The sequence below is a fragment of the Canis lupus genome, chromosome 33, assembly GCF_048164855.1.
Source record: "Canis lupus baileyi chromosome 33, mCanLup2.hap1, whole genome shotgun sequence".
Taxonomy (NCBI): domain Eukaryota; kingdom Metazoa; phylum Chordata; class Mammalia; order Carnivora; family Canidae; genus Canis; species Canis lupus.
This window is the reverse complement of record NC_132870.1, coordinates 32,398,098-32,425,387: the sequence shown is the minus strand read 5'-3', so window position 1 is coordinate 32,425,387 and position 27,290 is coordinate 32,398,098. Positions and strand designations below refer to the sequence as shown.

General features: G+C 40.6%; 2 long non-coding RNA genes across 3 annotated transcripts; one reads left to right on the top strand and one right to left on the bottom strand.

The window, feature by feature from the left end:
* Positions 1 to 6,284: 6,284 nt before the first annotated feature.
* Positions 6,285 to 25,666, top strand: LOC140623492 (uncharacterized). Its single transcript, XR_012023107.1, has 2 exons — positions 6,285 to 6,464; positions 25,263 to 25,666. It is a non-coding gene; the product is annotated as an uncharacterized lncRNA (long non-coding RNA).
* Positions 21,854 to 23,609, bottom strand: LOC140623491 (uncharacterized). Of its 2 annotated transcripts, none has more exons than XR_012023106.1 (3): positions 23,357 to 23,609; positions 22,436 to 22,566; positions 21,854 to 22,054 (listed from the first exon to the last, which is right to left on the bottom strand). It is a non-coding gene; the product is annotated as an uncharacterized lncRNA (long non-coding RNA). The 2 variants fall into 2 exon arrangements; XR_012023105.1 differs by lacking the exon at positions 23,357 to 23,609 and adding an exon at positions 23,094 to 23,202.
* Positions 25,667 to 27,290: the final 1,624 nt, after the last annotated feature.

The following is a 27,290-nucleotide window of genomic DNA, read 5'->3' as shown; positions in this document are numbered from 1 at the left end:
TGTGTCTCTCGTGAGTAAGTAGATAAAATCTTAAATATATATATTATATATATTTAATATATTGTAACAAATATATTAATAAATATATAGATATTTATATATTTATAAATATATAAATATATTTATATATGATAATAAATATATATAAATAGATATATTTATATATACTTTTATATATTTTATATATATATATAATGTCCTGTTATTTTATAAATGAACACATTCACAATAAAACTTTTTAGAAGTATAAAAAGAAGAAAAACACTAGAAATTCACTCCTGGAGTTAGCAGGGTCCAGTACCTGGCCATAGCCAATACCCAGCACATACCTGGTATAGCAGATGCTCAATAAGTATCTGCTGGATGAATGAACAAATGAATGAGTGAAAGACTACCTCTGGGTCATGTCCTTCTAGTCTTTTTCCTGTGCATTTATTCACACAGGAGTTATTGGCATATGGACTATATAATGGATTTTTTTGAAGTATTTTTTAATGCATATATATAGAAAAGTACATAAATTACAAGTATATAGCTAAGTGAATTTTCACAAAGTGAATATATCTTTATAACAAGCACTCTCTTCATGGAACATAATCAACATCAAGGAAGCCTCTTCATGTCACCTCAGTGATACTAAACTGTTATTCTCAGGATATCATAAGTTCTAAAAACATATTTGTAATGTGTGTTATCACGTGCAGACTTTTTATAAATGGAATCACATTATGCTTTTACATCTGATTTATTAAATATTCTCATAAGATTGATTCACATGTTTTGAATATTAATAGTTTTTAATATTCTCATTCCTGTTTAATATTCTGTAAAAATAACAATTCACTTATTTATACTACTCTTTTTTATCCCAGTTTTGAGAAATAATTGACATACATCACTGCATAAGTTTAAGACACACAGTATGTTGGTTTGATTCACATATGTTGTGAAATGATTACCGCAGTGGATTCAGCTAACATCATCTCCTCATATAGATACAATAAAAAGAAAGGAAAAAAGGAAAATATTTTCCTTGTAATGAGAACTGTTGGTATATATTAGCTCATCAACTTTCTTGTCTATCATACAGCAGTGTTAGCTGTAGTCATTGTTTTGTGTATCACATTCTAGTACTTATTTATGACATCACTGGAACTCTGTACCTTTTGATCACCTTCCTCTAATTCCTCCTCCCTCTATACTCCACTTCTAGTAATCACAAGTCCAATGTTTTTATCTAGGAGTTTGGTTTTTTGGTTTTTGATATTCCATGTATAGGCGCGCCTGGGTGACTCAGTGGCTTAAAGTGTCTGTCTTTAGCTCAGGTCATGACCCCAGGGTCCTGGGATCAAAGCCTACAATGGGCTCCTTGCTCAGCAGGGAGTCTGTTTCTCCTTCTCCCTCTGCCCCTCCCCCTGCTCATATCTTGCTCTCTTGCAATTTTAAAAAAAAATCTTACCAAAAATTTTTTAAAATATGCCACATGTAAGTGAGCTCATACAATATTTGTCTTTGTCTGACTCTTTTTACTTAGCATTATACATGCTGTCACAAATGGTAGGGTTTTCTAATTTTTTTTTTTAATTTTTTTAAATTTTTATTTATTATGATAGTCACAGAGAGAGAAAGAGAGAGAGGCAGAAACATAGGCAGAGGGAGAAGCAGGCTCCATGCACTGGGAGCCCGACGTGGGATTCGATCCCGGGTCTCCAGGATCGCGCCCTGGGCCAAAGGCAGGCGCCAAACCGCTGCGCCACCCAGGGATCCCTTCTAATTTTTTATGGCTGAATAATACTCATATAGATAGATAGATAACAACTTCTATTTTTTTTTAAAGTAAGCTCCATGGGGATCCCTGGGTGGTGCAGCGGTTTGGCGCCTGCCTTTGGCCCAGGGCACGATCCTGGAGACCCTGGATCGAATCCCACGTCGGGCTCCCGGTGCATGGAGCCTGCTTCTCCCTCTGCCTATGTTTCTGCCTCTCTCTCTTTCTCTCTCTGTGACTATCATGAATAAATAAATAAAATCTTTAAAAATAAATAAATAAAGTCCTTGTTTGCTAATTATAAAAAAAAAAATAAAAATAAAAATAAAGTAAGCTCCATGTCAAATGTGGGGCTTAAACTCACAACCTCAAGATCAGGAGTTACACCCTCCACTGATTGAGCCAGTCAGATGCCCCTATATCATAACTTCCTTATCCATTCATCCATCAATGGACACTTAGGTTGTTTCCATGTCTAAGCTATTATAAATAACACTGCTATGAAGATAGGGGTGCAGATACCTTTCTGAGTTAGAGTTTTCATTTCCTTTGGATATATTTCCAGAAGCATAGTTGCTGGATCATATGGTACTTCCATTTTTTAAATTTTTGAGGAAACTCCATACTGTTTTCCATAGTGGCTGTATCAATTTATAATCCTACAAGCAACAGTGCACAAAGATTCTCTTTTCTCCACATTCACACTGGCATATGTTGTCTTTTTAATCCTGGCCATTCAAACAGTCATGAAGAGACATCTCAATGTGGTCTTAATTTGTATTTCCTTAATGACTAGTGATGTTGAACATCTTTTCATGTACCTCTTGGTCTTTCATAAGTCTTTGAAGAAATGTCTATTTAGGTCTTTTGCCCATTTTTAAAACTGGGTTATTTGTTTTGTGGCTACTGAGTTGTATAGGTTGTTTATACATTTTGGATATTAACTCTTTATCAGATATATGACTTGCAAATATTTTTTCCCATTCTGTAGATGTTCTTTTCACTTTGTTGAGAGTTCCTTTTGCTGTGCAGAAGACTTTTACTTTGATGTAGTCCCACTTGTTTTTTATTTTGTTGCTTATGCAACAAAAAAATCATTACCAAAGTCCATGTCAAGGAAGGAAATTTATTCCTATATTTTCTTCTAGGATTTTATGGTTTCAGGTCTTACATTTAAATCTTTAATCCATTTTGAATTAATTTTTGTGAGTATTGTAATATATGGGTCCAGTTTTCTTTCATTATATGTGAATATCCAGTTATTCCAGCACCATTGATTGAAATGATTGTCTCTTCTCTATTGGTATTCTTTGTTCCCTTGTCAACTATTGACTGTATAGCTTGGGTTTATTTTTGAGCTCTTGATTCTGTTCCATTAGTCTACTTGTCTGTTTTTGTGCCAGTACCATGCTGTTTTGATGACCACAGCTTTAGTAGGATAGCTTGAAATTAGGAAGTGTAATGCCTCCAGCTTGGTTCTTTCTCAGGGATTCTGGCTATTTGGGGTCTTTTGTGGAGAAAGAAAAAAGCAGGAGGCATCACACTTCCTAATTTTGTATGGTTCCATATAAATTGTAGGAGTGTTTTATCTACTTTGATTTTTTTAAAAAGCCATTAGAATCTTGATAGAGATTATATATTTTTTTGAGATTATATTAAATCTATAGATGGCTTTAGGTAAGTTTTGACATTTTAACAATATTAATTCTTCCAACCTATGAACAAGAGAAGCCTTTCCATATATTTGTTCTTTGATTACTTTCATCAATGTCTTGTACTTTTCAGAGTAGAGATCATTTACCTCCTTAAATTTATTCCTAAGTATTTCTTCTTTTGATGCAATTATAGTTGAGATCAATTTCTTTATTTCTTTTTCAGAAAATTTATAGAAACACCACTGATTTTTATGTGTTAATTTTGTATTCTGCAGCTTTCCTGAATTTATTGATTAGATCAAACAGGTTTTTGTTGAGTCTTTAGGATTTCTATATATGTCATGTCATATGCAACAGAGACATTTTTGCTTCTTTGTTCCCAACTCCAATACCTTTTCCTTTTTTAATTTTTAAAAAAAATTTTATTGCCTTGTTGCCCTAGCTTAACTTCAGTACCACTTCAATAGGAGTGGTGAGTTGAGGCACCCTTGTCTTGTTCCTGATATTAGAGGAAAAGCTTTCAGCCTTTCATTATAGAGTATGATATTAGCTGTGGGCTTGTCATATAAAGCCTTTATTATGTTGAGCTCTGTTCCTCTATGCCTAATTTGTTAAGAATTTGTTGTGAATGGATAGTGAATTTTGTCATATGGTTTTTCTGCATCTGTTGAAATTATAAAATCCTTTTCTTTCATTCTATTTTTGCAGTGTATCACATTGATTTTTATGTGTTGAACTATCCTTGCATTCCAGGAATAAATCTCACTTGATTATGGTGAATGATCCTTTTAGTGCACATGTAAATTTGGAAAACAATGCATAAATAAAACAAGTTCAACAAGGAAGTAGGCACCATCTGAAACAAAAAACAAAGCAGCAGTCTATAGTTAAAAAATATAACTAAACTGAAGAATTCAATAGTTTCAAAAGTACTTAGCCATGCAGAAGGAAGAATTTGTGACATAGAAGACATTGAAACAGATATTGAAAATTATCCAGTCAGAGGAGCAAAAACTAAAAAATGAAAAAAAGTGCAGAAACCCTATGTGAATTAGGACACACGATGAAAAGAAACAATATTCACATTATAGGAATTCCAGGAGGAGAAGAGAAAGAGAAAAGGACAGAAACTATATAGTTAAAGCAATCAGAGACCCTGTGGGAGAGAAATGGACATTCAGATCCATGAGACCCAAAGGACCCCAAGAAGGTTGAACCCAAATGGCTACACTGAGACATATTGTAATTAAGTTGTCAAAAGTCAAAGACAATTTTAAATGCAGCAAGAGAAAAAAAGAAGTTACATACTAGGGAACTTCCATTAGACTATTGACAAATTTCTCAACAGAAACTTTTCAGGCCAAGAGAGAACGAGATGGTATATTCAAAATATCAAAAGAAAAGAACTGACAACCAAGAATTTTATACCTAGTGAAGTTCTTCAGAAACAAAAGGATGCCTGGGAGGTTCAGTTGGCTAAGAATCCAACCCTTGGTTTCGGCTCAGGCCATGGTGGAGCTCCACATTGGGCTCCATGCTCAGCATGGAATCTGCTTCGTATTCTCTCCCCCTCTCTCTCTGCCCCCCTCCCTCCCTTGCTTTCTCTCTCTCTCAGATAGATAAGTATTAAAAGAAAAGAAAAGAGGGCAGCCCGGGTAGCTCAGCTGTTGAGCTCAGCCTTCAGCCCAGGGCGTGATCCTGGAGACCCGGGATGGAGTCCCATGTCAGGCTCCCGCATGGAGCCTGCTTCTTCCTCTGCCTTTGTCTCTGCCTCTCTGTCTCTCATGAATAAATAAAATCTTAAAAAAAAAAAAAAAAGAAAAGAAAATGAAAGATTAGAGTTCCTGAACAAACAAAAGCCTAGGGGCTTTATTAGCACCAGATCTGCCTTATAAGAAATGCTAAAGGAAGTTCTTTGAATGTAACTAAAAGAATGCTAATTAATACCATAAAAACAGTGTAAATCTCACCAACACTTACAATCCTAGTTTAAAAGTCTTTAAAATGGCAGGGGGGAAGTCTTTGGTTTTTTGTTTGATGGTTGCTATTTTCTTGTCAAACTTTTTTTTTTTAATGCATTGTTTTCCTAATTCTGTTTAGTTGTCTATGTTTTCTTGTAGTTCACTAAACTTTAAGGGAATTATTCTGAATTCTTTGATAATTTATAGATTTCTGTTTCTTTAGGGTCAATTATTGTAGCTTTATTAATTTTCTTTGATGGTGTCATATTTACTTGATTTTTCAAGTTTTTTTTCCCCCTCCCACAATCCTTGATTCCCTATGTTGGTATCTGTACATTTGAGAAATCAGGCTCCTCTTCCAGTCTTTACATATTTGCTTTGGCAGAGACAGTTCTTCACCAGTCAGCTCAGTTTGGATTTCTTGATCTTGTCCTTGGGCAGGTGGGGCATGCTATTGTTTACTTTTGGGTGAGTGCTGAGGATTTGGTGCAGAGGATTTTCCAGCAGTAGGAAACTTTGACCGACTGATGGGTGGTCGGTCGCCATTCGTGATGCTATTTACAAGCCCTGTGACAGGCGGAGGAATCCCTGACTCGTTCAAGAAAAGGAGCGGGATAAATAATGATGATAAAACTGGCGGCCAGCGAAGGTGACCGTGCACCTCATTGGAACTGCCAGCGAGCTGCAGCGCGGGGACTCAGTTCCTGTTTGCCGTGCTTCCAGGAGCATCAAGGGGACCCGCTAACCCTGATCAAAGAAGCCCGAGGAGAATTCTTCGCGGAGGCTGAGCGGAAACTCGGGGCTGCTGGCCCCGCCCCACCCGAAGCCCCGCCCAGGCCACGAGGCGGGCGGGGGCGGGGAGAGGAGGTTTCCATGGTGACGGCAAACAAGGCGCAAGCTGGAGGGGCGGCTGCGGGACTCGAACCCCGGTCGCCATGATCCCCCCTGCGGACAAAAAAAAAAAAAAAAAAAAAAAAAAATGGGATCGTGCCCCGGGTGGAGAACGGTTGGTTAGAACTGCTGGTTTGGTTCCCTTACCCAAGTGAGGCTGTAGGATCGTCTCTGCAGTTGCCTGAGCTTTAGGTAAGGCTTATTACATGGTTGAGACTAGGTGTTACATTCATTGCTAGATGGGGCTATGAGTGAGCTTCCCTGCCCTGCCTGGCAGGGCAGCAGGACAGGATCCAGGGCCTATACTGCTCATTGTTTAGGAACCCAAATCAGGCCAGAGTGTTCACTGAATTCCCTGGTCAGGTGAAGCCACTGATTTTTCTCTGCAGATGGCGTTAGCCTGGGCTGTGCTCTCTGCTCTAGTGCCAGAGTAAGTAGTCCTGTTGAATGGGCTCTGTGGCTTCCTGTGTGTTAGGTTGTCTGGTCAGACAGGCTGAAGGCTGTATTTAGCCGTGAACAGGGCTATGAATTAGATTTTCAGATGCAGTGGGAGAAGGAGCTTTAAAGCTGCTAAAGCTCTTTGTTGTCTTAACTCAATCCAACCAGTATCCCAAGTTTCCCAACTGAACAGGGCCACTGCCTTTGCTTGTCAAACTATTGGCTCTGCAGCATACCACGTGGTTTGAATGCTGCTGGGCCACACAGTTTCCAGGAGTTGTCACATCCCTGCTGGTCAGTGGGGTCACAACACACTGTTCCAGGGATGGGGCTATGTTGAAGCTCCTTTGTCTGAGTCGGAAGGGGAGGGGCTACTTCAGGCTGCTCTGAAGAGGTTCTCTCATTGGGAGGTGCCAGGAGTTACCCTCAGTATTGGCTAGGAATTAACCCCTCGGCTTGTGTGTAGCATAGGAACACTCCACTCCAAGTACTGGCTTTGTTCTGGGGGCAATCAGCTCTGCTGGCCCACTTCTCTGCATTATTGCTGCTGGACTGCACAGATTCCAGGAGCTGTTGCTGGTGCTTCTGATCAGATGGATAAGACACTCCACAGCAGGTGGAGCTGTGGTTAGCTCCTTGATCTGGGCTTGGGGTTAGCCCAGCTTTAGGGTTGGCAGAACTCATTTGAGGAACCAAATTAGGCAGGTCCGTACTGCTGAATTCCCTGGCCAGAGTGTGGCCTGGTCTTGGTTCTACAGATAAGCAAACCCCCTGGTTGAGATAACTAGTTGACATAGACCTTGATGCTCATGCGGCCATTCTGGAGGCTGGTGTCCACAGTGAGGTGAATGGGGTTGGGGGCTTCTCGGCTGTAGTACTCATGGATCACACTGCAGGTGTGAACTCAGTCTGCCTGTGCTGGTTATCATAAGACCCTCTCGCCTTTGTTTCTTTCACATTCCCAGTGGCTGGGTCCTGCAGATTCCCCTATAGTACCCATGGTGTGAGACCAGCGTAGGGGCTCCCTTAAAGTGACCCACAGTGCTAGGGATGACTGGTTGTCCCTCCTGGGTCTCTTTTAGAGAGACTGGAAGATCCAGAGGCTCAGGGCAAACCTCTCCATGTGCTGGTATGTTGGCCTGGGGGACGGACAATGTGGTCAACACGTAGCCATTTCTTTCTCTTCCAGTGCAGTCTGTCTTAGTCTCTGTGTGGCAGGGGATGCTTTTAGTCTCACCTTTGTGTTCTAAGATTCTCTCAGTAATATCTTGTTCTTGAACAGTTGTTCTTTTTGTAAGGGGGAGCAAAATCAGGAAGAGCCTGTGTCACCGTCTTGTTAATGTCACTCCTAATTTTTTTTTATTATGGAAAGGATACATTCTCTTTGCAGAAAGTTTGGAAAACATAAAAGAATATACAAAAGAAAACCAAAAGCACCTAGGGATCCACTACCCAGAGATAATCATTGCTAACATGTATATATATTAAGTTAATCTGTTTGTTGTATGATTTTAGACATTAACAAAGGAACATTTATTCATTCTATATGGAAAAATGGCAAGGGCTTGATTATAATTAATAACCATGTATGTCTTTTAAAAAAATACTCTACTTAAATTCAATTTGCCAACATACAGCATAACACCCAGTGCTCATCACGTGCTCTCCTTAATGCCCATCACCCAGTTATATCCCCCTACCTGCCTCCCCTTCTGCAACCCTTTGTTTGTTTCCCAAAGTCAGGAGTCTCTCATGGTTTGTCTTCCTCTCTAATTTTTCCCCACTCAGTTTCCCTCCTTTCCCTCATGAAGTGTTTGTCTTTACCAATTAAAAAAATATGTCAGGCAGCTGGGGTGACTCAGCGGTTTAGCACTGCCTTCAGCTCCGGGTGTGGTCCTGGAGACCCCTGATCCAGTCCTACATTGGGCTCCCTGCATGGGGCCTGCTTCTCCCTCTGCCTGTGTCTCTGCCTCTCTCTGTGTGTGTCTCTCATGAATAAATAAAATCTTTAAAAAAATAAATAAAAACAAAATAAAAAATATGTCAGTGACCCAGGTCATTAAATAGTTATTTTAAAGATGAAGAAAATTGCTTACTTGAATTATTTTACAGTAAAAAAGATCAATCTACTTCTATAAACTATTCGTTTATATTTGGCAGAAAAATAGAGCCAGTATACAAATAAAATGTTACATAATTCTCTAAGCCTTGTCCCAAATGTTACTGATTGTGACAACAATTGCACTTTTAAGCATTTATCCAAACTGTGAAGAAATGAGATTGTTGATTTCTCTTTGAAGATCTTTGAAGGTCTACATTGCTACTAGAGGATTCAGTTTGCTACTTAATGCAAGAAAAACTGATTATCAACAAAAATTTTAATAGCTAAGCTAGTGATTCTAAAAAAATCTTATTTGCAAAAGTTGATTTAAAAAGAATGTATGTTTCATATAATGCTCTGCTGCCAACCCGTCCTTATAGAAATATATAGTTCAGTATTTGAGTCACTTGTGAAAAATCACAAGTTAAAATCTGAGATTATGAAGCCCAGCTTTAAACTTAACAGTAAAATGTAACTTTTTGTAGTGTCCTTTAATATTTGAACAAAAAGAATGTTTGATTTGTCAATGCCCTGCAAATCCCAAATGCTGCATGCTCTTGCTATGGTTTAATTTAAAGACAGCTGTGAAATAGCTTTATACTAATTTGATTTTTTTATATTAAATAAGAATGAAATGGAAATTGGTGATTTGCTCGACAGATATTGGACCTTGAAAATTAAATAATTGTTCTAAAAACATTAGCTCAATGCGGATTTGAAATGCCTGCTTTGTAATTAGTCATGAGTGAAATGTGCATTTAGCTCAAGTTATGTTTTTGGTTTATATTAGCATGACTTGATTATAAAGTAAAGGAAAAATACAATCCAAATATCTCTGCAAGCCTCTGAGTTCTTTTCATCCTGAAATACTAGTTAAATTGATATTTTTAACTTTTCTGTTAGTCCTTTCTAATCAGGCAAATCTGGTCCTGACACTAGAGTAAATGAGGGTGTGTGTGTGTGTGTCTGTGTGTGTAAAAATCAGGAAGCAGTCAACTTTCAGGTTAAAAATCCCGTAGAGCAAAGACTTACTAAGTGAGAATCTTAGGGCACCTCTTTTAAAACAAAAACTTTGAGTACATATACTTTATTGGCTGAATTATGATGGATTTGTGGCTTTGGGAAATAGAAAGGATTCTTTGGTTCAGTTGAAGTCCATGCATTCATTAAGCATCTACTCTGTGGCTGGCCCTGTATTCAATGGAGAGCAGACTGGTTAGATATTCTGGAACACGTATGTGTGGCTTGTTTTATTTGTCAGCCCAGGCATGGAGTATAGGTGAATTAGTTATGTACCTTGCCCCTACGTGGAACAAGCTAAAGCTTCCTGATAGAGAAATTTGGCGGAATTCTTGAGATAAGAAAATCAAGCTTTTTTGACCCTTCTTTTGGAGTGTATAGTTCTAAATAAACCAAGAACTACCAGAGCCATAATGATGTTGGGAGCTCAAACACAGGATTTCTTACATTCTCAGGTTCCTTTATCCTAGAGTCAGTGTCAGGCTTTGAGGTGTGCGGTAGAGGCCAGATCTTTGAAGACTAGGTAAGGCACTGAAAAGGAAAAGACGGCTTTGGGCAGCCTGGGTGGCCCAGCGGTTTAGCGCCGCCTTCAGCCCAGGGCGTGATCCTCGAGACTGAGGATCGAGTCCCACATCGGGCTCCCTGCATGGAGCCTGCTTCTCCCTCTGCCTGTGTCTCTGCCTCTCTCTCTCTGTGTCTCTCATGAATAAATAAATAAAATCTTAAAAAAAAAAAAAAAAGAAAGAAAAGACGGCTTGTTGTGTATGGAGGGAGGTAACTAGTAGAGAAGACACATGGTTGGCAAATTCTGAGGCATGAAAAGATACCAGGTCTTTCAGAAAAGATGGGGTGTGTGTGTGTTTGTGTGCATGTGTGTATAACCAGATGACATCTCCAACTGTTCTGTGACTCTATGTAGGTATCACAGGCCCTATCTAGTGCTTTGAGTGGATAATGATGACCTTTCAGGCCCACAAGGAGACATCACATGAGTACAGAATCTCAGGGTATCAGACAAAGTGTAACCAACAGTATTTCAGGGTAATTGCTGAATCTATTGTTATATGAGACTTGCTTTCATGTGCCAGGCATACTGTATAAGCAAGCTGACTGAATATAAGGGACTAAGAACAAAATAAAGAACATATTTCAAAGGAATTTAGTGCCAATGGCTCTTCAGAACTGAAACTTTAGTGCCAAGGGCACTCTTCAGAACCATATTTTGCATTTCTAATTTGAGATCAGCATGAACAATAGGTGCTCAGTGTTTAACCATTGAATAATATAAAATCTGGAATGTCCAGGTGTTGTGTTTTCCTTTCTTCTTTTTAAACATTTTCTCCTATATTTTTAAACAAACCGAGCTTATTTATCTTACTTTCTAGTATTTGTTAATATGTATGCTTAATATATATACTTGAAGAATAAATATCTCATTTTGTATTCTGTTTTTATTCATTATGCCATGTTTTCTTTTTCTTTTTTTGTTTACTTTTTAAATATATTTTTGAATAGGTAATAACATGCACATGATTTGATATTCAAGAGGAACAAAAGGGAGTAGAGTGAAAAGTCTAGTGTCCCCCAGCTACCCAGTTTTTTTCAGTCAACCAATATTATAAGATTCTTATATTTCTTTCCAGAAATGTTTTACTAACATACAAGTAAATAAACCTCAGTGGTGTTGCCCTTTTACATGGTAGTCTACTATACACACTTTCTTGTATGTACCTTGCCTTTTTCACTGAACAATATTATCAGAGTTCATTCCATGTTGTCTATACTTTTTAAAAAAATCACTTGCGATTTGTCATCACCATAAATACTCCAAGATGCCACTGACCACAGCCTTTCCCTCACTTCCCAACCTGGCTTCATCATCATGATCTCTCATCTCCTGACTCCTTACTGTTCTGCCAATATATAGGCCTCCTTTGATCTTTTCCTGTCTGCCTAGACAGCATTGTGTCTAATCATGCTCAACTGCCTTGACTCCACTACAAGTGCATTGACTCCACTACACTTTTTTTTCTAGCTGATAAAACTTTAACTATGGATTGATTAGTCCAAACATTCCTTTTCCATTTCTCACACCTGGGCTGCTGGGTGCTCTGGAGAAAATTATGCTAATGTGCAGATGGGTGCCACAACACATTTATGATAACTGATCTCACAGATCTCATGTGCCCAGAAGATCATGTCCCTAATAAGCTCTTCAGCTCATTGTCTCCACTCTTCCACCAGAATGATTATCCTAACATACAAAAATCCCATGAATTCAATCCCCCCTCCACCCAAGGTTACCACTAATCTACTCTGTCACTATAGATTAGTTTTACCTGCCTTAAAACTTCATATAAATGGACTCATACAGTATCTATTTTTTAAAAAATATTTTATTTATTTATTTGAAAGAAAGAAAGCACAAGTGGAGGAGAAGGGCAGAAGGAGACGTGGATGGCCCACTGACCAGGGCACCCAATGCAAGGCTCCATCCCAGGAACCTGGGATCATGACCTGAGCCGAAGGCAGATGCTTAAGCACTGAGCCACCCAGGTGCCCCAGTGTCTACTCTTTCAAGTCTTTTTACTCAATGTGTTTTTGAGGTGTATCCATGTTATTAGGTGTATCAGCATTTCATCCCTTTTAATTCTAATATCCTATGAACATACAGTAGTTGTTTTAAATCTGTTCACCAGTCCTTCACGTCTGAGTGTAATTTCATCATCTCTATTTTCTCTGAAACTTGGTTAGATGATGAACTTCTGGACTGATCTAAGCATTTTATTCTTAATGTTGTCTAATATCTTTGATTCCCTCGCCCCTACACTCAAGGAGATTCCTTAGAATTTATCTTTTGTGGTTTTATTTTTTTAATTTTAAATTTTGTTTATTTATATCTACCCCCAACATGAGGTTCAAACCCACCACCCCAAGGTCAAAAGTCGCATGCTCTTCTGACTGAGCCAGTCAGGTGCCCTCTTTTGTTGTTTTAAGAAACTTTAGAGCAGTTAGGCTTACAACAAAATTGAGAAGGAAAAACACAGATACTCCTGACCCACACATGCCTAACCTTCCCCATTTTCAACATCACTCACCACAATGGTCCATTTTTTTTTACCAAGATGAACCTACATGGACGTACCATAATCACCCAAAGTTTATAGTTTACCATAGGGTTTCTTCTTGGTATTGTACATTCTATGGATTTGAACAAATAATGACATATATCCATTATTATCATACGGAATATTTTTACTGTCCTGAAAATCCTCTGTGCTCTGTCTATTCATCTCCTCCTTTCACCCCTGGAAACCACTGATCTTTTTATAGTTTTGTCTTTTCCAAAATGTCATAGGGTTAGAGCCATATAATTATATACTTTTCATATTGGATTCTTTCACTTAGTAATATGCATTTAAGGTTCCTCCATGTCTTTTCATGGCTTGATAGCTCATTTCTTTTTAGTATTGAATAATATTCCATTGTCTGGATGGACCACAAGTCATTTATCTATTCACCTACTGAAGAACCTCTTGGTTCCTTCCAAATTTTGAAAATTATGAATAAAGTCTCTAAATATCCATGTTGAGTTTTTTGTTTGGACATTCACTCCTTTGGGTAAATATCAAGAAATGTGACTGCTGGATCATATGAGAAGAGTATATTTAGTTCAGTTTTTTTTAAGATTTTATTTTTATTTATTCATGAGAGAGAGAGAGAGAGAGAGAGAGAGAGGCAGAGACACAGGCAGAGGGAAAAGCAGGCTCCATGCAGGGAGCTCGATGTGGGACTTGATCCCGGGTCTTCAGTATCACGCCCTGGGCTGAAGGCTTCGCTAAACCACTGAGCCACCCAGGCTGCCCTAGTTTAGTTTTTTTTTTTTTTTTAAGATTTTATTTATTTATTTGAGAGAGAGAGAAAGTAAGAGCAGGGGGAGGCAGAGAGGCAGAGGAAGAGGAAGAAGCAGACTTCCCACTGAGCAGGGAGCCTGAGGCAGGGCTCAATGCCAAGATCCTGAGATCATGATCTGAGCCCAAGGCAGACACTTAACTGACTGAGCCACCCAGGCTCCCCTATATTTAGTTTTGTAAGAAACTACCCAACTGTCTTCCAAAGTGGCTGTTCCAGTTTGCATTTCCATCAGCAATGAATAAAAGTTCCTGTTGCTCCATAGTCCCACCAGCATTTGGTGTTGTTGGTGCTCTGGATTTGGGCCATCTTATAAATGTGTAGTGATATCTTATTGTTGTTTTAATTCACATTTCCCTGGTGGCATGGTGTGGAGCATCTTTTCATATGCTTATTTGCCATCTGTATATTTTCTTTAGTGAGATGTTAAGATCTTTGTACATTTTGAGACAATAGTTCTTTATCAGATGTGTTTTTTGCAAATGTTTTCTCCCAGCCTGTGGCTTGTCTTCTCATTCTTTCGAACTTTGTGTGTGTGTGTGTGTGTGTGTGCAGAAGTTTTTAATTTTAATGAAGCACAACTTATCATTTCTTTTTTTTTCTAAAGATTATTTATTTATTCATGAGAGACACAGAGAGAGGCAGACATAGGCAGAGGGAGAAGCAGACTCCATGCAGGGAGCCGGATGTGGAACTCGATCCTGTGTCTCCAGGATCACGCCTTGCGCTGAAGGCAGACACTCAACCGCTGAGCCACCCAGGTGTCCCTCATTTATTTATTTTATGAATCATACCCTTGACATTGTATCAAAAAAGGCATTGCCATACCTAAGGTTCTCCGGGTTTCCTCCTATGTTATTTCCTTGAAGTTTTGTAGTTTTGCATTTCACATTTAGGTCTATGATCCCCTTTGCTTTTTTTTGTGTGTAGAATGTAAGGTCTGTGTCTTGATTTTTTTTTTTTTTTTTGCATATGCATGTCTAGTTGTTCCAGCATCATTTGTTGAAGAGACTATCCTTTGCTCCATTATATTGCTTTTGCTCCTTTGTCAAAGATCCATAGACTATATTTATAGGGATCTATTTCTAGACTCTCTATTCTGTTCCATTGATCTATTTGTATAGTCTTTTTTCAATATCACACTGTCTTGATTACTAAAGCTTTATAGTAAGTCTTGAAGTTGGTAGCATCAGTCTTTCAATCTTGTTCTTCTCCTTCATTAATATGTTGGCTATTCTGGGTCTTATAACTTGCACACAAGCTTTGGAATCAGTTTATTAGTATCTGTAAAATAATTTGTGGGATTTTGACTGGGATTACATTGGATTGGTAGGTCAAGGTGGGAGGACCTGACATCTTGAGTCTTCCTAAGCATGAAGATGGAATACCTATTTATTTAGTTCTTTGATTTTGTTCTTCAGAGCTTTGTAATTTTCTTCATATATTGTTTATTTTGATAGATTTATACCTAAGTATTTCATTCAATCAAGTGCAAATGTAAATAGTATTGTGTTCCAGATTCCACTTGTTCATCGTCACTACATAGGAAAACAATTGTTTATTAACCTTGTAACTGGCAACTTTGCTGTAATTGTATATTAGTTTTAGGGAATCTTTTGGATTTTCTGCATAGATCAATCATATCATTTAGGAACAAAGACAGTTTTACATCTTTCCTAACCTCTGTCCCTTTTATTTCCTAGTCCTGCCTTATTGCATTACTAAGGACTTCCAGTATGATGCTGAAAAGGAGTGATGAGAGGGGATATCCTGCCTTGTACCTTATCTTACTGGGAAAGTTTGGTGTTCCTCACCATTACACATGCTATTAGCTGTAGGTTTTTTTGTAGATAGCCTGTATCAAGTTGAGAAAGTTCCTTTCTTATTCCTCATTTACTGAGAGTTTTTATCATGAATGGGTATTAGATTTTGCCAAATGCCTTTTCTGCATCTATTAAGATAATCATCTGACTTTTCCTCTCAGTTCTTGATGTGGTGGATTATATTAATCGATTTATTTAAGTGATATTATTTATTTGAGAGAGAGAGAAAGAAAGAAAGAGAGAGAAAGTATATGAGTAGGGGAGGGGCAGAAGGGAGGAGAGAGAATCTCACGCAGTCTCCGCCCTGAGCATGGCGCTCATCAAGGGGCTCAATCTGTAGACCCTGGGATCATGACCTGATCCAAAATCAAGAATTGACACTTAACTGACTGAGCCACCCAGGTACTGCTACATTAATTGATTGCTGAATATTGAATCAGACTTTGCATATCTGGGATAAATTCCATGTTGTTGTCGTATATAATTCTTTTTGTGCTTTTTTGGATTTGATTTGCTCAAACTTTGTTGAGGATTCTTTGCATCTATGTTCATGAGAGAGATTGTTCTGTAGTTTTGATTCCTTGTTATATCTGACTGATTTGGGTATTAGGGTAATGCTGGCATCAAAAAAAAAAAATGAGTTAGGAAGAATTCCTTCTGCTTATATCCTCTGAAAGAGAGTGCAGGGAATTGTTATAATTGATAATTTCTTCCTTAAGTATTTGGTAGAATTCACCAGTCTGGTGAATGTCTGGGTCTGGTGCTGTCTGTTTTGGAAGGCTATCCATTACTGATTAAATTTCTTTAATAAAGATAGGCCTTTTCCGATTGCTTTTCTTCTATGAGTTTTGGCAGATTCTATCTTTCAAGGAGTTGGTCCATTTCCATGGGATCTGTGATGTTTTCCCTTTTATTTCTGATATGATGGTAATTTGTGTCCTCTTCCTTCTTTTCTTAGTCTGCCTAGAAGCTTATCCACTTTAATGATATTTTCAAAGAACCACCTTTTGGTTTAATTTATTTACTTATTTCCTCTTGAATTTCATTGATTTCTGTTTTAATTCCTCTTATATTTTTCCTGCTTACTTTGGGTTTAATTCTTTTTCTAGTTTCCTAGCGTGGAAACTTAGATTATTGGTTTTAGATCTTTTTTTTTTATTGTTGAATATGTGCACTCAGTGCTATACACTTCCCTAAAGCACTGTTTTTGCTGCATTCCACATATTTTAATAAGTTGTGTTTTCATTTTCATTTAGTTTAAAATATTTCTCTTGAGATTTCTTCTTTGACCCATGTGTTATTTAGAAGTGTGTTGTTTAGGGGCGCCTGGGTAGCTTAGTCAGTGGAGCATCCCACTCTTGATTTTGGCTGGGGTCATGATCTCAGATTTGTGAGATTGAGCCCCAAGTCAGGCTCCTTGCTTAGCCAGAATCCACTTGAGATTCTCTCTCTCTCTCCTTCTCCCTCTGCCCCTCCCTCTGCACAAGTGCACTCTCTCTCAAATAAATAAAATCTTTAAAAAATATATTATTTAGTCTCATTTATCTATTATAATTTCTAGTTTAATTCCATTGTGGTCTGAGAACAAATATTGTATGACTTCTATACTTTTAAATGTGTTATGATGCTCTATGGCCCTGAATCTGTTTTAGCTTGACAAATGTGTATTCTGCTATTGTTGGGTGAAGTAGTCTAGAGATGTCCGTTATATCCAGTTTATTGATGGCGCTGTTGAATTCAACTATCTCCTCACTGATTTTCTGCCTGCTGAATCTGCCCATTCCTGAGTTGGGAGTATATTGAAGTCTCTAATTATAATAGTAGATTCATCTATTTCTCCATTCAGTTCTATCAGTTTTTGCCTCCCTTAAGTTGATGCTCTGTGTGAGGTGCATACACATTAAGGACTGTTATATCTTTTGGAGACTTGACCCCTTTATCATTATATAATGCTCTTCCGTATGCCCGACAACTTTCATTGCTTTGAAGTCTGTTTTGTCTGAAATTAATATAGCTTCTCCTGCTTTTTTTGGATTAGTGTTGGTGTGGTGTATTTTTCTCCCTCCACTTACTTTTAAACTATGTTTGTCTATATTCAAAGTGGTTTTCCAGCAGACAGCATACAGTTTCGTTACGTTTTCTGATCCACTCTGACAAATTCTGTTTTTTAATTGGTGCATTTAGACCATTGGCACTCAAAATGTGATTGTTGATATAGTTGGATTAATATCTACCATGTTCAGTATTGTTGTTGCCATTGATCTTTATTCCCGCTTTTGTCTTCTTGTCTTTTTATATCTTTCTTGGTTTTAATTGAACATTTTATATGACTCCATTTTCTCCTTCTTCTTATTATATCAACTATACTTATTTTTTGTTGTTGTTTCTTAGTTTTGTTTTACTATTTTTAGTGATTGCCCTAGAGTTTGCAATACATATTTATAACTAATCCAAATCCATTTTTAAAAAAGGTTTTATTTATTTATTCACGAGAAACATACAGAGAGAGAGAGAGAGAGAGAGAGAGAGGCAGAGACACAGGCAGAGGGAGAAGCAGGCTCCATGCAGGGAGCCTGACGTGGGACTCGATCCTGGGTCTCCAGGATCAGGCTCTGGGCTGAAGGCTGCACTAAACCGCTGAGCCACCTGGGCTGCCCCAATCCAAATCCATTTTCAAATAACACTATACCACCTCTCAGGTAATACAAATACCTTATAATAACAATATAATCCTAATTCCTTTTTTTCATGCCTTGTGTCTTAGCTTTTATTCATTTCACCTATAAATGAGAAGAAATAGGCATATATATATATACACACACACATATAAGTATACATAACAATACATTGTTCTATTATTAGTTTGAACAATTGTCTGTTAGATCAATCAAAAATAAGAACAATAAAGGTTTTCAATTTATCTTCATTTATTCCTTAGTTGATGCTCATCTCCTTTATGTAGATCTGAGTTTCTGAACTACATTATTTTCCTTCTCTCTAAAGAATTTCTTTTAAAATTTCCACTAAGGTAGGTCTACTAGCAAAAAAACCCTCCAGTTTTTGTTTTTATGAGAAAGTCCATATTTTGCCTTCACTCTTGAAGGATAACCTCTCAGGGTACAGAATATTAGGTGGGTGTTTTTTTTTTTTTTTTTTTTTTTTTTTATGTGTCAACACTTTTTTTTTCTTTAGAGAAAGAGCATGAGCAGGTGGATAGGGCAGAGGGAGACAAAGAATTTTAAGCAGGCTACACATCCATCATGGAGCCTGATGCTGAACTCAATCTCACATCCCTGAGATCATGACATGACCTGAAATAAGAGTTGGGAGCTCAACCAACTGAGCCAGTCAGTCAGGCCCCTCAATTATTTCAATACTTTGAATATTTCACTCCAGTCTCTTCTTGCTTACATAGTTTCTGAGGAGTAGTCAGCTGTAATTCTTATCTTTGTTCCTCCACAGGTAAAGTGTCCCCGCAACCCCAGCTTCTTTTAGGATTTTTCTTTATCTTTAATTTTCTGTAATTTGAAAATGATAGGCCTAGATGGGTTTCTTTTTTGTGTGTGTATGTGTGTTGGGGGAGCATTTATCCTGCTTGGTATTCTCTGAGGTTTCTGGATCTGTGGTTTGGTGTCTAATATTAATTTGTGTGTGGGGGGAATTATTGTTTCAAATATCTCTTCTGTTCATTTCTCAAGGGCATAGGCTTGGAATCCTCAAGTATGGGTACACAGTGTGATAGATTTAGCCTGTGACTGGGATCCTGACCTTTAATTAAAATGCACCCTTCAGCCATAGTTTCCTCATTTGTGAAAATGGTCACAACAATAATGTCATACTTAGGATTTGTGTGAGGGCTAAATGAAATAATAATATATTGCAAGTTGCTATCTGGTACAGTGCCTGACTCATTGTAAGTCTGCCTCCCCTCTACAAGAAATATTTTCTATTTTCTAAGTTTCCATCAGAATCAGATATCAGTCAGAAAACACTATCTCTCTCTCTCTCTCTCTCTCTCTTTAACACTATGTCTTTTGACTGTTCACTGCAACCTAAAAATTTGGGAAAGACTAAATGGAGAAAAAAATGGCAAAAGAAATTCATTACTTTAGAAGACAATTTTGTTAAGATCACTGATTTTGATCTGACACAGCCTTGGCACAGCTATGAACTATGTACTACATAATCAATTTTGATTGATGAAAAGAAAGAGGAGGAAAAAGTGATGGTCTTCACCTCTGTGATTACTATGTTAACCTAAATTTTGACCTGATTCTCTACAATGATTAAATAAATTTACTCTGTGCTTTCTAGTTAGATTTCTCCATACATTTCCAATTGCCAAATTGTGATTGAAATCACTAAGTATTCTTTCTTGGCCAAATGCTTGGCACCAAGACATGTATTACTGACTTCTTGTTAGACTCTATGCATATATTTTATTTAATATTTTTTGTTATTTTATTTTAATTTGGGTGGGGGGTGTGAAGGGCAGAGGGAGGGGCAGAGAGAGATTCTAAAGCAGGCTCCATACCCAGCGTGAAGTCTGACATGGGATTTGATCATACAACCCTGAGATCATGACCTGAGCTGAAGTCCAGAGTAGAAGGTTTAACTGACTGAGCCTCCCAGGTTCAAAAAAGTCTGTATGTCTTATTTGATTTCATCGCTATTTTATGAGACGAAGAAAAAGCACTTTGAGCTTTTGGTATAAGAGGGAAGGAAAAAGCTTTTATTTTAATGAGACACTGCTCCTGGGGTGCCTGGATGGCTGAGTGGTTGCGCATCTGCCTTTGGCTCAAGTTGTGATCCCGGGGTCCTGGGATCGAGTCCCGCATCAAGCTCCCTGCAGGGAGCCTGCTTCTTCCTCTGCCTATGTCTCTGCTTCTCTCCGTGTCTCTCATGAAAAAATAAATAAAATCTTAAAAAAAAAAAAGATACCGCTCCTTAATTAGTTTATCTTGAACAAAAGAATTGTTCCTAAGCATCACTATGGGGGAAGATAAGCACTGTTGATACCTATTTCATGAGACCTGGAGCCAAAAAAATACTCATTCAGAGAAGAAACCAAGCATTATGTGATTCTTTGGAAGCAGCCAGCAATTTATCTAAGGAACAATGCAGTTAACCCTAAAACATATTCTTTTAAGCCTTCCAATGACTCATTTTCTGAGAAAGTGTTGACCTCAAATCCAGTGTAACTCAAGTAATTTAAAGTATAAGGATAGATGTCGTCATATTCATACAAATAATAAACCATATTTTCCTCTAATTTTTAGGGGCATATTAGAGTCTATGATGCTGGGAACCTTAAAAACAAGCTATATTTTCTTTTTCAGAAATTTCTCAGCACACATTTATCATTAAACAACTTTAGGGATACCTGGGTAGCTCAGTGGTTGAACATCTGCCTTTAGCTCAGGGCGTGATCTTGAGTCCAGGGATTGAGTCCCACATCAGGCTCCCTGTGAGGAGCCTGCTTCTCCCTCTGCCTATGTCTCTGCCTCTCTCTTTCTCTCTCTCTCTCTGTCTCATGAATAAATAAACTCTTTTTAAAAAAAAACTTCAGAAAGTATCTCTTGATTTTCCTCCTCAATATTGAATTGTGAGATTATTCTTTTTCTTCCTTCAAGAAAAAATGAACTCTCAAAGCCTTAAAAATAAAAAACCTTGGAGAAAAAGAGAACTTGCTGAGAGGAATGCCATTAACCTCTTGCAAATCCTTTCCTTTCTCTTATTCTCAGTCCTACTCCCTTATGCCTGGACAGTAGCACAACATAGTTCCAGTGTAGTTGTTGGTGCCATAAAAATGCAAAGTTAAATAGAAACCCACAAAAAAAAGAAAGAAAGAAAGAAAGAAAGAAAGAAAGAAAGAAAGAAAGAAAGAAACCCACAGTAGCCTCCTTCAGGGTAAAGATGGGTTCTGTCAACAGAGAAATCCACAACCCTAAAAGCAATGGGAAGGAACATTCAGAATTAAACAATTTCTAGATCTTGATTGTTTTTATTTTATTTTTTATTCATAGAGACACACAGAGAGAGGCAGAGACACAGGCAGAGGGAGAAGCAGGCACCATGCAGAGCCCGACGTGGGAACTCGATCTGGGGTCTCCAGGATCACGCCCTGGGCTGCAGGCGGTGCCACCAGGGCTGCCCAGATCTTGATTGTTTTTAAAATAGAAGCACTAAATGCTGTTATTTTCAAACATAGAATGAGAGAGGAGGAAACTTTTTAATCACTACTGAGAACAGGTCAAGAAGAAATAAAAGAAAGATTAGACACAAAGAAATTTCTGATAACAAGTGTTATTTAAAAGGGGGGATATTGGAGCAGCCGCAGTGGCGCAGCGGTTTGGCGCCGCTTGCAGCCCAGGGCTTGATCCTGGAGACCCTGGAGATGCAGGATCGAGTCCCACCTCAGGCTCTCTGTATGATGCCTGCTTCTCCCTCTGCCGGTGTCTCTGCCTCTCTGTCTCAATAAATAAAACCTATAAAAAAGTAAAAGGGATATCTTTGAGGCATGGGTAAAATATTTTTCTTTTTTTTTTTTTTATTTTTCTTTAGATATCTATCAAAACCTTATCAAGGAAGAGATCTCATCTCTTTGGGAAAATTAGATGTGATTTACCCAGAATACAGAAAATAACAGCATCAAGGAGATTTCCTTTCTCTATCTAACCCCAAGAGTTGTGATTTACAAAAATATTGAAATTAGCACTAAATGTTTCTCTTCTATATAATGTTTACATTGTAGTTCAAGAACAAGTTTTAGATTTTTTTTTTCAAGTCACAGAAGCCCGCATCAAACCAAATGGTCCAGCTACTTGTCCTTAATTTTAACTGTGGAGGACTTCTATGGAATCACTCACCTCATCTCAGACATCTGTAATCTGAAACTTATTTCCAATCTTTGACAAAAACTACAAAAGACAAAGGTGGTCTCCAGAAGGCCAGTGGCTTTTAAATAATAATTTCTGATTTTAAGTGTTCTCAAATTTACCTGGAAAACACAAAGAAGAAAATCGAAATTATGCTACCCAATGGTTAAAAAAAAAAAAAAAAAAGCGCTATAAATATTTTTCTCTTCAGGGTGTGTTTATATTCCCCTGTAACTATCCAGATATACATATTGTCTACAAATTGGAGTCACACTAAGCATTACAGCATGATTTTAAAGATTAAATATCTGCCAAAAATATAACTTCTGTATGACATTTCATTATTGTGACAGTAATATAATTTATTATTAGTCAGACTCTACTATTGATAAATATGGGCAAGCTTAAAAGATTCACAGGTGAAGTGCTAAAAGCCCAAGTCCTTGCCATCTTTGACACTTGGGCACGCACAATTTGCCTGACAGAGTTAAGGACAAGTAAATCTTGGTGGGAACGAAATAAAAATGGGGAGCAGGAATAGGAATTTGGGCATCTCAATATCTAGTATGAGGCTATGTGCCTCATAGGCCCTTCCCCTAGGGTGAGTGAAAATGTGTATCGTCTATCAATTTGGAAGAGAAAAACATACACCAGGGGGACAACAAGCAATCTGAGGAGGACTCTGAAAAGCTGCTCTGTGTATGTGCGTGGCTCCGTGTGTGGGAGAGAGAGCGAGACCACCTTGTGTTTTTCAGAGGTCCAAAGTCTATTCTAGAACCAAAGTCTATTCTGCCATTCATCCCTACACGTTCTATACTATACAGACAGAATGTACGCCCAGTCGTGCATATGAAGGCCTTTTCACAGTCTGGAACCGAAGCTCTTCCTTAGTGTGTCGCGTCTTGGCCTCACCTCTAGCTGTTGGAGAGAGAAACCCTCAAAACCAAAGTTTCGGGGCCTAGGCCCTCTTGTTCCCAAACTTGGCTGCTGTGAGGACCGCTGGGGCTGGCTGGCGTCTTGGATGTTTATTTCGGCTCCGAGGCCCACACCGCGGACGCTTTGGCGTCTGAGCCCGAGGCAGCCGGCGCCACGCGCTCGTAACCGCAGTCGGGACGGAGGCCCTGGAGCGCGCCCTCTTCCCGGGAGCAAGGCCGGCGCAGGCTCGTCTGCAGCCGGCGGCCCGGGCCCGGTCGTAGTGCCGCGGGATCCCGCCAGGGGGCGCCAGGGCCTCGCCGCGCGCCCGCGCCCCGGAGCAGCTGCGCGGCCCGTAAGCTCTAGGAGCGAGAGGAGGGGAGCGTGACCCCGGGGCGCGCCCGGCGGTAGGGGGCGCCTCCTCCAAGCCCATCAGCGTTCGGGCTCCCTCGGACATCGCCCTCGCGTGAGATCTTGTTTTGTGTTTTGTTTTAAAAGCCTTCCCCGTCCCGGTACTGCTTGAAGGCGTAAATGAGAGACGGTGGGAGGGGCGGGAGGGGGAAATGGAGAAAAGAGGCGCTGGGGGACTGAATGCCTTCTTTAAATTACTGCTGACACCTCGGTTCCAGGCCCCTAAAATCTCAATCAACAATCCATTAGAACTCAACAGGAGTAAAACGAAATCCTCGTTTAAGTGTATTTATCCGATCTCCTTTCTCTCTTTCAAATGCAAAATCCATTTCAGCATATGCCCCCTTCTTTCTCTGGCCTTTCTCTCAAGACTGGCAGCCCATACCACTCTTGTAAATATGAAAGATGCTAATCATATGACATATCACGTCTCCGTCGGAGCCGGAATAAAGCCTTCAGATTTGGGATCATTGCCTCCAGACAACAGCTTCATCAGCCGGAAAGTTGGGTTTTTTTCTCCTTTCCTTCAACCCTCAATCCCTTCTTTGTCTGGAGGAAAATGCAGCCGACTCGAGCCACCCAGGCCATATGGTTCACTCTGTATTTTCTTAGTTGAATTCTGTATTGTTTCTGTGACTTGCGAAGTTTTTTTGGAAGTGCGTATAAAGACATAGAAGAGCTACTTGTGCAGGGAGCGCGGGCCGGGCGCGCCGCGGCCGCCCCCTCCCGGCCCGGAGACCCCGGGCGGCGGCGCGCGGGGCCGAGCGCGGTGTCAGCGGCCGCTTCTCGCCCTGGCCCCGGCCGCCGCGCCCGCCGCAGCTGTCGCCTCCGCTCCTGGCACACAGGAGGCGCCCAGAAATGTTCGGGGGCGATGAAAGCATCGGCAACCCCGGCTACCAGGGTGGAGCCCGGATGTCGGGGGTTCTAGAATAGACTTTGGGCCTCGGGAAAACAAAACGCAGCCTCGCGCTCTCTCCCAGCAGACGCGGCTACCGACACTATCACGCTTACTGTGTCTACGTAAGTGGACACTGACTTAGGCGATTTTTTTTTATCATTATTTTTTACCCGCTAATTTGAATGCAAGCTTGATGGTGCAGGAATCGTGTCTGTGTTGTGCGTTGCACGGTTCCCAGAGGTCGAGGCAGTGCTTGGCACACACTGGGTGCTCGTTAAGTACATCCTGAACGTAGCAAGGAGGGATGACGGAGTGAATGGGTCAAAGTGCTAAGCTGATGGCCTATTCTCCAAAGATAACGGTCAAAGAAACTTCTCTCCTGAAGATTCGAATTTCTATACCGCAATCTCACCCTTTTAATCTTTATCAGCAACAATAAAGAATGCATTTTTTTTTCCCAGAAGAGAATTCGGTGTTTGGGGAGGGGGGTGTTGTTTTTTCTTTAGCCTGGGGGGGTGGGGAAGGGGAAGGAGAGGGGGAAAAAAATCAGCTTTCAGATCTTTATCCATTGCTCTGAATAAGTTTTGTGTTTTCCAGGTTCGGTACTGTCCGGGCTGGGGAGCAGGCTGCCAAATTTCCTTTCTCTCCGTCTAACTCCTTATACAAACCCCAAAGGGCCCTTTCACCAAATCATTAAATTCTACAGAGGTGGTCAAGCTCGCACTGCTTTTCATGAAACGGAGAAAGAAAAGGGTCCTTGAAGTTTAGAAGATGCCCAAGGAAAACTCCTTGAATGACATCAAAAGAATGAGTTTCCATAGCTGTTGAAGCACGAGGGCCGTGTATCCGCACAAAGGGGGACCGGGGCACCGGGACGGGCCCAACGCTCTGTCCCAGGACAATTGGGTCACTGAAATAGGGAATTAATTACCATTGGAGAGTGGGCAGCCCATTCACCACTGGCTGAGTTTTATTAAACGCCAATATAAATAACAAAACAACTCTTGTGGCTGCACTATTCCTACACGCCAAAGGAAGGATTATGCTGGGGATTAACATCTTAAAGTCTATGAGACTTTCTGACTCAAGGCTCGGAGCTGGTAATCGTGTTTGTCTCCTGGTTCAGCGATTAGTGCTCTCTTTCTTGCACTTTCCCCTGGATAGCCAATGTCCCTTTTTGCAGGCACAGAGGGGTTGGGGTGGGGGAGCCTTCTTTCCCTACCGGGCCCCCGGGGCCCCCATTCACGAGCCGGCTGTTCTTTTTCCCCTTACCTGAGGAAAACAATCAGAAAGCTGGCGGGGATTGGCAAAGTCTTCCAACAGCGATTTCTTTCCTTCCTGGGAAAGAAGAGAGGCCCTTGGGTCGCGTCGGGGGCCAAGAGAAGCCTGCAAGGCGCTGCCTCTGCAGAGCGGGAGGGGAGCTGGTAGGCTCGGGGCCTCCCAGCACTTGCTGGGCAGATCTCGCCGCCAGCGAGCCGGCCTTGGGCGTCCAGGTCGGTTTCCGGAGTACGTGGTTTGAGACACCGAAGCCCTTCGCGCGGGCTTGGGGCAAGGGTGTCGGGAAGGGGGCTCCGGGGCCGGGGCATGGCCTTCCCTGCCTCGCGTCTCGTCGGGCAAGGGCTGGTGCGGTGAAGCTCGCGCCTCCCCGGACAGACAGGATGCGGGGGGCGGGGGCGGGGGGAGCAGGGGAGACTGAGATTTCTGTGCAGGGGTTCGAGACGAAGCTGGGGCGTGAGTTTACACGGCTATTTCCTCTGGGTTTCCTTGGCTCCCCGGAAGGGGACCACCGAAAGATCCGAGCTCACACTGGCTCCCAGCACTTGTCATCACACACAAGGAACCCTGGCGGGGCGAGGAGTCCCCGGGGGGCAAGCTAATCCCTCCCAGCCCGGCTGCCCCGGCTCCTCTGCAGGCTGCGTTTGTCGCCCCCCCCCCCCCCCCCCCCCGCCGAAGCACTCCCGGTGCTCGCGATTGGCTAACGTGTTCCTGCCTTTTTTTTTTTTTTTTTTTCCGCCTGAGAGCTCACTCGGAGGATCAGGACTTGGGGTGCAGCCCTCCCCCCCCCCCCCGGCAGGCACGTCACTCTGTCCTTTTAGCAGAGCGTAGACGCACCCTCTTCTTGCAAGCAGGGTGGTTTCCTGGGAATTGGGGGGATAGGCTCGCGGCGCAGGCGAACTTTCCCTGCCGCGCACTCTGGGAAAAGCACCCTCCCTCGCGCCCCCCCCCCCCCCCCATTCACCTGCCGCAGCAGGAGTTTGGGGAGGAGACCGTTTGTCCTCTTTAGGCCACTTGTGAGGTCGAAGTGTGGATGGGATGTAGCCTATGGCCCCACAGCAACACCTACCCTAAACTTTAGGGCTTTTGGGTCGCCTCAAAGTTCAAGCTTCTTAGAAGCAACAAAGACTTTCTAAAGATCTCCACCCTCCCCTTACTTCACTCTTCTCTGGCTGCACGCATTCGACCCCCTTTCTTTCGAAGGCTTAGGGATGAGTTTAAATCATTGTGCTCCCATTTCTTGATAACTGCCTGCTTTGAGCTTTTGTTCTCTTAAAGTAGGATTGCACACTGAAAGAGGGGCTGAAGATGAACAGTTTGACCCTTTAGGACAGTTCACGCAGTGGACAG